Raw genomic sequence first — 12,280 nt, forward strand, 5'->3', positions numbered from 1 at the left:
CCCTTCAGGAACTTTCAGTCTACTGGAGTAGAGATGGACTAAATAAAAATATTGTCCACGCAATTTGACATTTATAGAAACAGAAGGCTTAAAAGTAAGTGCTATAGGATAGAAGCAAAAGGAAAATTTTTGTTATAAATTTTATATAGGCCAAAGCAAAGTTTTGTGGTACTCTCTAAGATCATGAATCTCAACTACATCTGCAACAGTGGAAACCCCTGGGGAACTTTAAAAGGCACAGATGCCTAGACCCTACCTCAAATTTCCTGATTTAGTTGATCTGGGATGTGGCCTGGGCTTTGGAAGTTTTAAAATCTCCTGTCAATATTTACTTTGAAGCCAAATGTGAGGATGTTTATCTATGGTAATTTTTATCATACAGGCCTTATAAATAAATGTGTAGATTTGTAAAAACTATATTATTCTATTAATAAAAGTTTTTATTGAATCTATATTTTCTGTTGCCAATGTCTCAAAACAGTTGTTTCATATATTTTGTCCAGTATCATATTTTCACCCTGTATTGATAAAATTATATTAAATTGATTAAATAAAGTGGCAATGGATTCATTCTTCTAGGAAATACTTATTAAGTTACTACGGTTTACTGTGCTCAGTGCTATAGATTTAACATTGTGGTAAGTTGACCATAGCAAAGGGTAATATATATTAAAGTGACAGCAAAGTCTCCTCATAATCCTGATGTTTCAGAAGTATGATGGTCCTCGTATGTACAACAATATTTATGACCAGATTTCCAATTATGAAAAGGAATAACTTTGTTTTCCAGTTTCTAAGGACATCCCTTATAGAGGAAAAACAGCACAAATATAACTAATTCATACGTTATACAGGTCATCAGAGAAATACTTTGTGAAAGTTGTAAACAAAGCAACCTAAACCTGTATCAAGTTAACATTTTTAAAGAGCTATGGTGATAACCTCATGGAAATAACACATTTGGAAAAAATAATCCATATGTTTATATTAATATTATAAATAACATAAGCATCCTTTCTTGTTTATAAGTGAGGGATATATATGTGGCAGGATCAAATTTGATAGCTAAGTGTATGTTTTTTCCATACTAACAGAAAATACATAAACCAAATTTGGAACTTTCCCAATATCTAAAACAATGATGACTCTCTTTGCATCTAAAAAGAAACAAAGCCATAGAATATAAAAGAACACAAGTAATATGCCATTTGGAAATGTTAAATATCTTATCTCGTTCAGCTACTTGGTCACTTATACATCGCCCAGGCAGTAGAAAACCTGACTCTGAACACAATCTTGTTTAGCAAGAAGTAAAGATTACATCTTATTTGAATTGTCACAAAAATTTAGAGATTTTTCAGTCTACTTAGTTTTGTTGCAGCAAATTTAAAACTTTTGCATCTTCCCTGCTATTTTCATGGCATAGCTATCCACCAGCAGCAACCCCTTTGCTACCTCAACATTAATTATTTACATGGAAGTGTATATAGTGGTTGAGCATCTAAATTTGAAAAATAAAAATCCATAGTGCTCCAAAATCCAAAACTTTTTGAGCACTGTCTTGACGCTGTAAGTGGAAAATGCCATACTTGACCTCATGTAACAGATCTCAGTCCAAGCAAAGGCACAACATAATACACAGTTTACTCAGTGTCCTCAAGGGGAAATAATGCCTCCTAGGCCCTGCAGAAATAGAACTTTGCCATGCACATCAGATTCCCTGATTCAAGTATGACTACGCAGGGCAATAAAATGGCAAATGTGCAGGTAGATGTGCCAATAGCAGGTTCCCCATGATTCTGCACACAGACCCAAGACCTTCATGCATTATTCATTGTGTTATTTGTCATATTCTCTGTTTTTTGTGTAGATATTGTTGTACTGGTGTAAAGATATTGCTAGAAGTGTCAAGAGGTCTGCAGATAACCCTATGAGTAATAGTAATAGGTAAAAGAAGCAGCGTTTCTGTTTATCTATGTCATAGAGAGTCAAGCTATTGAAGAAATTGGACAGCAATGTAAGTGTGAAATGTCTTACAGAAGACTATTGTGATAAAATGGTCACCATATATGACTCAAAGAAACAGAAAGATAAACTGTTGAAGTTCTGTTCTGATAGTGATAAACAGAAGTTAATGAAATATAGAAAAACACTGCATAAAGCTAAAAATGAAGACCTTGATTGTGTATTCAAAGAGTTGATCCATCAGTGTTGAAGTGAACACATGCCATTTAATGGTGTGCTGATATTGCAACAAAGATCTTTCACAAGGAACTTAAAATTGAAGGGAACAGTGAATATCTAACACGCTGGTTGTAGAAATTTAAAAGACATAGCATAACATTTTAAAAGATTTGTGTGTATAAGCCATCTGCTGATTATGAAGCAGTGGAGAAATTCATTGATGAGTTTGCCAAGGTAATTGCTGATGAAAATCTGACACCAGAGCAAATCTATAATATTGATGAAACATCACTGTTTTGGTGTTATTATTCCAGAAAGACACTGGCTACAGCTGATAAGCCAGCTCCTATAGACATTAAGGGTTCCAAGGATGAACTAAACTGTGCTGGGATGTGCTGATACAGCAGAATATACACGTAAGTGTAAACTTGCTGTGATAGGCAAACTCTTGCATCCTTGAGGTTTTCAAGGAATGAATTTTGTTTACCAGTGCATTATTATGCTAGCAAAAGGGCATGGATCAACAGGAACATCTTTTCTGATTGGTTTCACAAACATATTGTACCAGTGGCTCATACTCACTGCAAGAAGGATGAACTGGACAATAACTACAAAAATATGATTTCATTTCACAACTCTTATGCTCATCCTCCAGCTGAAATTCTCAACAAAAGTAATGTATGTCATGCAGTTTCCCACAAATGTAATTTCATTAATTCAGCCATGTGAACAGGGAATCCTTAGATCGGAAGGTTTTCAAAAGGAGTTTAGCATGAAGAATGCCATGTATTTTGTTGCATTGCTTAGAAGACCATGACTAAAGACACAGTTGTACATGCCTGGCACAACCTCTGGCCTGGGATTATGTTCAATGTTAATAATGAACAAGGTGGTGACTTTGAAGGATTTCACGCGTCAAGTGAGAAAAAGGATGATGTCTGACCTCCCTACATATGCAAAAACCATACCTTCAGAGTCTTTCTGTAAACTGAAAGAATGAGATTAGATATTGAAGAAGTATTTGACATTGATAATGAGGCTCCAGTTGTTCATTGATTGACTGATGGTGAAAAAGCCAAAATTGTTCTAAATAAGGTGATCATGATAATAGTAATGATAAAGATGACATTGTTAATACTGCAGAAAAGTGCCTATATACAACATGGTGAAAATGTGCAATATGTTTATTGAAGGACTAAAGTAGAGTATCGTGCATTTATAACAGAATAAGGCATAGTCAGTTTATAAAATCAAAGAGACTTCTAAGACAAAAACCATTGTTAATGAGGCAGATAATGCCAGAGGAAACATCTTTAAAAAACCATTCAGCAGAATGCCTCCTCATCCCTAGAGGACCCACTTCCTGGTTCCTGAACTGCTTCAAATATTTCTTCTCACCTAAAATAAATACATTGTACAATTTCCTTTTCCTCAAAACACAGCATTGTAGGTGGTTACTGAAGGCACCCATGCCATTGTTTGTTGTTACTCTTGTCTAGAAGATGATGCAGGTATTCTGATGATGATACTGTGCTGCTTAGTTGTCTTAAACATATACTTTTTTCACTGTATCAATGGCATTTCACATTTTTTACTGTTACATACTTATTTGTAAATAAGCATAAGAAAATAATTGCTTATCAGTAGCATGTAAATTTAGAGTCAGATATACTGGTGATGCCAAACAATCACAGATTGTCCACATGAGTTGCTAAGATTGTGACACCTTTGCTTTCTGATTGTTCAATATACATAAACTTTGTTTCATGCACAACTATTATTGAAAATATGGTATAAAATTATCTGCAGACTGCATATAAGGTATATATGAAACATGAATAAATTTCATACTTAGGCTTGCATCCCACCCCCAAGACATCTCATTACGTATATGCAAATATTTTAAAATCCAAAGAATAATATGAAATACAGAAGTCTTCTGGTCCCAAGCATCTAGTATGAGGGATACTCAAGTTATGTAATATTTGATGCCTTGAGATGGAAATTTTTAACTGTGTATTTCCAACAATTTCTCAGCATATCACACTTTCTACAGCAAATTCTAACTCTCAACCTATGTTATCCATAGACCACTGAGCTTTTCAGTATGTCAGTTGTGATATTTCTGATCTCGAGCCTCTTAGACTCTTGGGTGTAGCAATGAATGGAGAAAATAGGTGAAATAAGTTGGTTCTCTAGTTCCCTACAGTCCTAAAATTACTTCCTCAAGAATACTTATAAAAGAAAATCGCAAAACACCAATTAGCTCTGTCTTTTTTCCTCTCCCTAATACTTATCTTCTGACAGATGTTTAAGTAATTTAAATCGAAAACATTTTTCTTGACCTTAACACTTAAATCACTTTATAAGCTTTTATTCATCTTTAGTAAAAATATAGCAATGCTGAAAAGGCTTAAGTTTTATTACAATCTGAATCCAAAGTCCATACTTGGCCAGTGTTACATGTATTATATGGAGAACAATTGAAAATCAATGCATGTTTTCTATTTCATATGTAGAGAGACAGACAGTTTAATACCACAAAAGCAACTAAAACCAAGTACTTTTTAAAATAACATTTGAATATAAAACTGGCGGGGTGGGGAGTGGTTGGCAGTTGGAAGGAGAAGAGATCGGACTGGAACAAAGACTGTCATTTCACACGGATTCTGTGGAAAGATAACACACAGGTGACCTCACCAGAAAAAGACATTACTTAGGGTCACTGGCAATTAGTAGGTTTCAGAGGACAATATTTATGGCAACATCTTAAAGGTTGTCTTACTCTAATTCGAGTGTAACATGTCAGACAGTAGGTTTCATAGAAAAGTATAACATTGTTTTACTCCAAGAATGATCTTGTTCTCTCCAACTGGACTCTAAGCTTCATGAAGACAAAGTATATGTCTGCTTTGCTTACTAGTGTATCTTTAGGTCTAGGGGCTGAAATAACTGGATTTGAATGAATTGTAAAGTGTGGGGAAAAGGTTTCTTACTTGAAAGTCAAAGTACTCCATTGCCCAACCCTAGAACAATTCATTAACATTATTGGACCTCGGATATGAGAAGAAAATGAGAGATCAGATGCTTATTAAAGTTCCCTTCAGCTTTAAAATCTATTATAACCTTAACTGGTGAATGCTTTCAAATCCTAATGTATGCATAGTAAGATTTATTTGAAAACTGCTGAAGGTAATGTAGTGCAATGGAAATAGCAGGGCATTTGGAGTCACTTACCCTTAGCAGTCTGGCCTTAGGGACAGCATTGACCTTCTCTGTCTTGTAGTTTCCTTGCAAATGCAATAAAACTAGAAACAGGAAGATCCTCAGAACATGAATCCCCAAAACAATCCCAAACATGTGCTTTATTCTTATATTTACCTTCCTTCTTTAGGCCTTGATATGGTTTGGATCTGTGTCCCCACCCAAATCTCATGTATTAGTCAGGGTTCTCTAGAGGGGCACAACTAATAGAATATATGTAGACATGAAAGAGAGTTTATTAGGGACAACTGGTTTACATCATTACAAGGCAAAGTCCCACAACAGGCCATCTGTAAGCTGGGGAAGAGAGAAGCCAGCAGTGGCTCAGTCCAAGACAGAAAGCCTCAAAACCAATGAAGGTGACAGTTCAGCCTTTAGTCTGTGGCCAAAGGCCCAAGAGCCCCTGGCAAGCCACTGGTGCAAGTCCCAAGTCCAGAAGCCAAAGAACCTGGATTCTGATGTCCAAGGGCAGGAGGAGCAGAAAGAGGCATCCAGCACCGGGGAAAAAGAAAGAAACCAGAAGACTCAGCAAGCAAGGGTATCCCACCTTCTTCTGCCTGTTTTGTTCTAGCTGCACTGGCAGACAATTGGATGGTGTCTGCCCACCTTCAGGGTGGGATTTCATCTCCCAGCCCACTGACTGAAATGTCAATCTCCTTTGACAACATCCTCACAGAAACACCCTGAAACAACACTTTATCAGCCATCTAGACATCCTTGGATCCAATCAAGTTGACACCTAAGATTAAATATCACAAGACTCTAACTTGTTATAAGTAATGATGCAATCCATAGCAGCATAGTAGTTACGGAATAAAGAGAAACTATTGTAACTTAAAATTTTTTCATAAATAATAATATAGGCTTTATGGAGGCTGAAAAAAGATCTATACTATCTCCCATATATTCCCAATGTTTGGCCCAGTGCCTTATATATAATGGCCACTAATTAAATATATGTTTAAATAAAATTAATACTGCTATTAATGATAGAAAATTAGAACTGCAACTCAAACTTTTTATTTTGGTAAATAATATATTTTTATTTGGTAAATAATTCCCTATCACAATTTCCTAGCAATTTAGCTTTCAATCATCAATGTACCCAGCTATTAATATTTCCTCTACAGGAAATCATCATTGTGAAATTGTTTTACCTAGATTAGTTTTCTCTTCTTTTATTCTTTCTTTCACCTGAATGAAGATGCCTAGCTTTCTTTCTGTGATATCATTGTGGCTTCACTTTCTCTATCCTGGTACTCACGTAGACCATTTAATCAATCAAAATCTGACTCCTAGTCTAGACAGCAGTCACCTGTAGAATGGAAACGTCTTCCTTTTCATTTTTGAGTCCCCAGTACCTATATCTGCCGCATAGCAAATGTCTAATATGTATATTTTTATCCAAGTTATTAAAGGGAGCAGAATAAATAAGATGTAAATACTAATTAAATTTTCAGTTTCAACAATATGGACAAAAAATGCAACTATATGTTATCTTGTGTTTATAAATAGAAACAATCAAGAAAATCAATCATTGGAACCATACTTGTACTGTAACAAAATAGACTGCAAAATGTCTTTTTTGTCACACTAGACCTGCTCACTTTTTGCAGACAGAGCATATTGCTCATTATCTTATCTGAAAGAAAATCACAAGAATACTTTTATGATTCTTCTGGTTAATTAAACATAATACTAAAGGAAGGGAGTTGGCCAAGTAGATGTTGGTTAGATTTACAGGATTAGAATAGAGTTAATGTATCTTTATCAAACAATGGATTCAAATTTAATTTATCCAGAGACATGACTTAAATTTTGTATCCAACCATTTAATTATGTTTTATTTAGCATTGGTTTTTGAATTCACTATTAGTTGTTCCAATTTCTCACAAATGCAACATGATGTGAAGGACAAAAAGGTAGAAACATCTTTGTTTTTTCACATTCATTTTGCTTCCAATGCTGTAGAAAAGACAGCAAATACTAATTATCTTGTTTACAATCATCTAATTATTGGCAGAAGAGGGATTTAGAACTTCCCCATAGCAATATCTCTCTAGCTACAAAACAACTAGGAAAAAAAAAAAAAAAAAGGTTTTCCTAATTTGACCATCCCAGATGCTTGAAATTGTCTTCCAAAATGAGCTAATACTTTAATTAATAGTTCACATCAAATAAGAAAAATTTACCAAGAATTTTAGTTAATTCCTAATGCCCAAAGGGAACCAGCAATGCAAGCTCTCCTGTCATTTAGTAAACCTTATGTTTTTTTTTAAAAAAATGCTGCTAGTAGAGGCTGTTTAACAATTCTAATCTTTTTTCCTTGAGCAACAAATAGTTCATATAACATAAGTGCATGTGGAGAAGAAGCCTTTTAGACTTGCAACACCAAAATAATGTTTTAAAAAGGTGTCAATAATAATAGCCCACAGATACTGCACACTTGCTTTATGTTCAAGAGTTTAGAGTGTTTTACATACGTTATCCCAGGTAATTCTCGGAGATACAAAACAAAACATGAGAGGAATGCAACTTTTTCCTCTTTTATAGATAACACTAAGGTTGAGGCTTTCTGAGTGTGTGAATCTTGACCAGTGCCACTCAACATCTACTTCAACACATGCCCACACACTCTAACTCCACAACCCATGCATGCTTTTCATCATTGATCTCACCTCTATGAACACTGGGGAAGTTGGGAAATATTATCACAAGGAGATACGGTGAGAGAAGGCAAAACATACTACCAGTTATTTGAAAGAAAAGGTAAAATTATGTTTTTAATTTTTAAAAAATTCTGATGTGAGGATAATTAAATAAGATAATTAAGTGCCTCACTTTTTTATTGGCTGACAGAAATTATACCCATGTAAGTGTTTGATTTTCTCACTCCAAGTGCTGCCTCAATTGGCTGATTTTGTCTCCTGAAAATATGATTTTATTTCCCCAGGTAGTGAAGTTAGTATACTGTGTGAATTAACACCACACAGATTTCTCCTTAAGCCCAACTCTTTGTCCCTAACTAAAATGTCACAAAAGATTTGCTTGCTTTGTTTTGGATTGTTTTGAGTTTGTTTATTTTGTTTTATTTTCCACTGGGGAAAATAGATTTTGTAATGTTTGACACACAAAACATAGACACACACATATACAACATATTAACACTTTGGGGACCCCTGTATACTTTCTTAGCATAATATATATCATAAAGGAGTATTCGATGTAGAATACTATTAGGAACTAATCTAGAGGGGCTCAAGAGATGACCAGCAATGATGATTACCTCTTAATGCTATGGATGATTTTCTTTACTGCATTCTACAAACATGCCACAAAAACTTCGCTTTCATTAAGAATGATATTCTGGAAAGAAGAGCATTTGAGTTGTGTACAGAGAAAGTAAATCTGTTCTGTTTTATATATAGCAGTGAAAAAAATGGAATCAAGTAAAATAGTCACCAGAGTGCTAAAACCCAAAACAAAACAAAAAATTCTCTTGTCCAAAATAAGAATGAAAACAATGTATTTTCAGGTATCTTTTAGCCTTAATTGCCTTACCTTTAATAAATCTACTTGGAAAACATTTGCACTCTTCATAATTGGAATCCCTTGTATTTTAAAGTAGAACTGAACAAGATGTATATTACAATAATAGAAACAAATGATCCTAGCATAAAACACAGTATACATCAGGTCTCTTTACTAACCGTATCCTATTCTCAGTGGTACACAAATGTAGGGAATTTTGATGAACAGTTAAAGGCAAAATTAAGGTAAGTAAGACCATTCTACACACAGTGACCCCTAGCAGGTTTAACAGTGACAGTACTATTATATAACATGTTGTCCCATAATTCCTTTGAAACCTGGATCCATATTGATCTCCCTCATGGGTTAAAGATATATCTTAGTCTATGTGACAAGAATTAAATGGGAAAAACAGAAGAATGTATGAAGCATGCAATTGAAAACTTTTTAAATTTATTTTTTAAGTAAATTGAAACAAAATTCTTTTAAATTAGACATGAAGCCAACATTAAAAGAAGCTGATAAAAGTTAAACTATTATATATATCATTTTAAAAAGGAATGACTTTTACATGTATTCATTCAAGTGAAATATAAATACTGAACAATTTATGCACACTATTTTTTAAAAGTCAGTGGTGCATACTCTAATTCAAAAAATACACTGAGGATCACTTAAATATCAAATTTGAAAATTTTACCTAAGTTCCAATGTTCATCTGAATAATACCTTTAAAGTAATGTTTAAAAATAAAATATTTAAAAATAAAAAGTGTGCTTAAGCGTAAGAAATGCATCTTATCTATGCAAAATTAATTTTCCAAATACATTTTAAAATAGAATAGTATTTGTTAAAATTAGCAGTTCATTCTCTACATGGGACAAAAATATAAATATATTCTTATCATACAAATTTTGCAGATGTTCTCAATCCTAAGTAATTTATTTACAGCTCTCTGTTCCTGTTTTGTCCTTTTTTTAAACGTCAGCCTACAAAAAGAAGCCCAGAATACAGAATCTGGAGATAATATCAACGGCTTTACTTTCTGATGAACAATAAAAAGCAAATCCTAGCACCGGCTGAAGAGAAAATAAAAGGTTGTTTAAAACAAATCTTGGGTTTTATTTTTCCCCCAGATGTCAGACCCATGATACAAACTCATAGATTAGAATCTGATACTTGAAAGAAACAGTTGGCTGTGGAGAGTGCCAAAGATGGAATTTTATAACCAGAAAAGGTTTGAATTATTCATAAAGGAAATCCTTAAAAATTTTAGAGATAGATCAGCTACCAAACTGCTGAAATGAATTAAAATAAATTCAATTCGTCAACAAAAATCGGACACTAAAGATTCTGAAGAATGAGCACAGGCAATGTACCCTCAGGCTCAGCTCTTTGTTAGAGCAGCAAAGGAAGAGAATACAGCATCTTGTATAAAAATCTTTATTGTACAAGAAGATATGAACATTTGGGTTTTACTTTTCTTTGCAACAGTATTACTTGTGCATATTAGCTTGTTAAATGTGTGCTCCCTGAATGTTGCCAAGTGAGAGTTTCCATTTCTAAAACAAATACTAAAAAATGCAATTTTCAATGGATGAGCCCATTCATGTTTTGAATGCAGCAATATCCCAAATTCTTTAGATGTGCTGGCAAAGCCCTATTTACTTGTTTACAAAGGTTAGAAGAAACATAATAAATATTTATGATTCCTTGAAAACTTGGCTTTGGAACATTTTGATAGAGTTTCTGATAATTGAGCAGATATTTCAGTCTATTTTCACAAGTCTTTTAATGCCTAAACCAGAGCAAGCTGATATAAACTGTAAATATGAAATAATCCTCAAAAATTTATTGTTATAATTTTTTTTACACAAGTGACTTTAAAAATACATGTGGGAATACATACAATTGTATACACACATTTTGGGTACCAGCTCATTTGAACATCTCCTTTCTCTTATATCTCTAAAACACAAAAGTATATAAACTGATTATTGTTTGCAAATAAACAGTGGAAATACTTTAACTGGTTCATTGCTCCCCTATGAATATTTATGTTAATTTTAAATATTCTCAACTAAAGCTGAATTTTTAGCTAAATCTGTACTGAGAACAAAGAATAAGTAATCTCAGTCTGGAAAGGGCAAGGTCAGTAAAGAGAACAAATATTGATAAGGATGATGATAGAATATATGTATGAGGAAGGCAATCTAGATAGAAGATTGCAGCTTTGGGAGCAATATCTAGAATAACTAAATGTCAAGGTGAATAAAATGTCATCAATTTTCCTGTCAAATAAAGCCAGAAGGAAAGAGAATTTTGGAGTTGCGCCTTTATGTGAATCTATCTCAAACTGATAATCACAAGGTAGTAAAGATTGTGTGATTGGTCGATACAGACCAGTGACATGTCACTTTATTTTTTGGAACACTAAACGGAGCTGAGAGTTTCAAGGTCCATGGTATTGTCAGTGCCTCTGTCAATTAGCAAGATTTAAGGAACTCTAAAATTACCTATGTGAATATAATAATCATTGTTTTTAGCCTAGGGTTCTTTCTAGAAAGTAATTTAACCCTCTTGATAAAAGTAAACAAATAAGAATGGTTGTTATGATCATTCTTCATTAGAGAAATTCCCAAGAGGACAGATGAGTGTCTAGGTTAAGTCTTTTGGACATGATTATGGAAACCTGAAGGATGGAAGGAAGTGGTGCCTGTAAGTATGAATTTCCTTTACCCTTCTGGAAAACTGAACAAGAGCAACCAACCTACAATGGTATTTTTTGTCCCAACCTTTTGCATATAACTTCAGGTAGCTCTTTCTCAGGACCTTTAATGTGTCCACAGAAGAGACAGACAGGCTGAATCAGCTAGGTGCAAATTAATTTATTGAATTCTCAATGACTAGAGGGATTCTGTGCAATATTAATTCCACCACAACCCCGGCTCAGCTTTGCTATACTTTGAGATAGAATATAGGACTTTTGGACTTTATTTGATTCAGGGAAAACTTTTCAAGGTGCCTCTACAAAAAACAGTTGAAGGATACTAAAGTTAGATTTTTTTTTTTATTGCATTTTAGGTTTTGGGGTACATGTGATGAACATGCAAGATTGTTGCATAGGTACACACATGGCAGTGTGGTTTGCTGCCTTCCGTCCCCTCACCTGTATCTGTCATTTCTCCCCATGCTATCTCTTCCCACCTCCCCACCCCCCACCCCTCCCCCATTTCCCCACAACGGACCCCAGTGTGTAGTGCTCCCCTCCCTGTGTCCATGTGTTCTCATTGTTCAACAC

The 12,280-nt window shown here is 34.2% G+C and overlaps 1 pseudogene; it reads left to right on the forward strand.

The window, feature by feature from the left end:
- The first annotated feature begins 5,671 nt into the window (after nt 1–5,671).
- Nucleotides 5,672–12,280, forward strand: part of LOC101032375 (formin-2-like) — a 130,088-nt pseudogene continuing 123,479 nt past the window's right edge.

Source organism: Saimiri boliviensis, chromosome X (assembly GCF_048565385.1).
Source record: "Saimiri boliviensis isolate mSaiBol1 chromosome X, mSaiBol1.pri, whole genome shotgun sequence".
NCBI lineage: Eukaryota > Metazoa > Chordata > Mammalia > Primates > Cebidae > Saimiri > Saimiri boliviensis.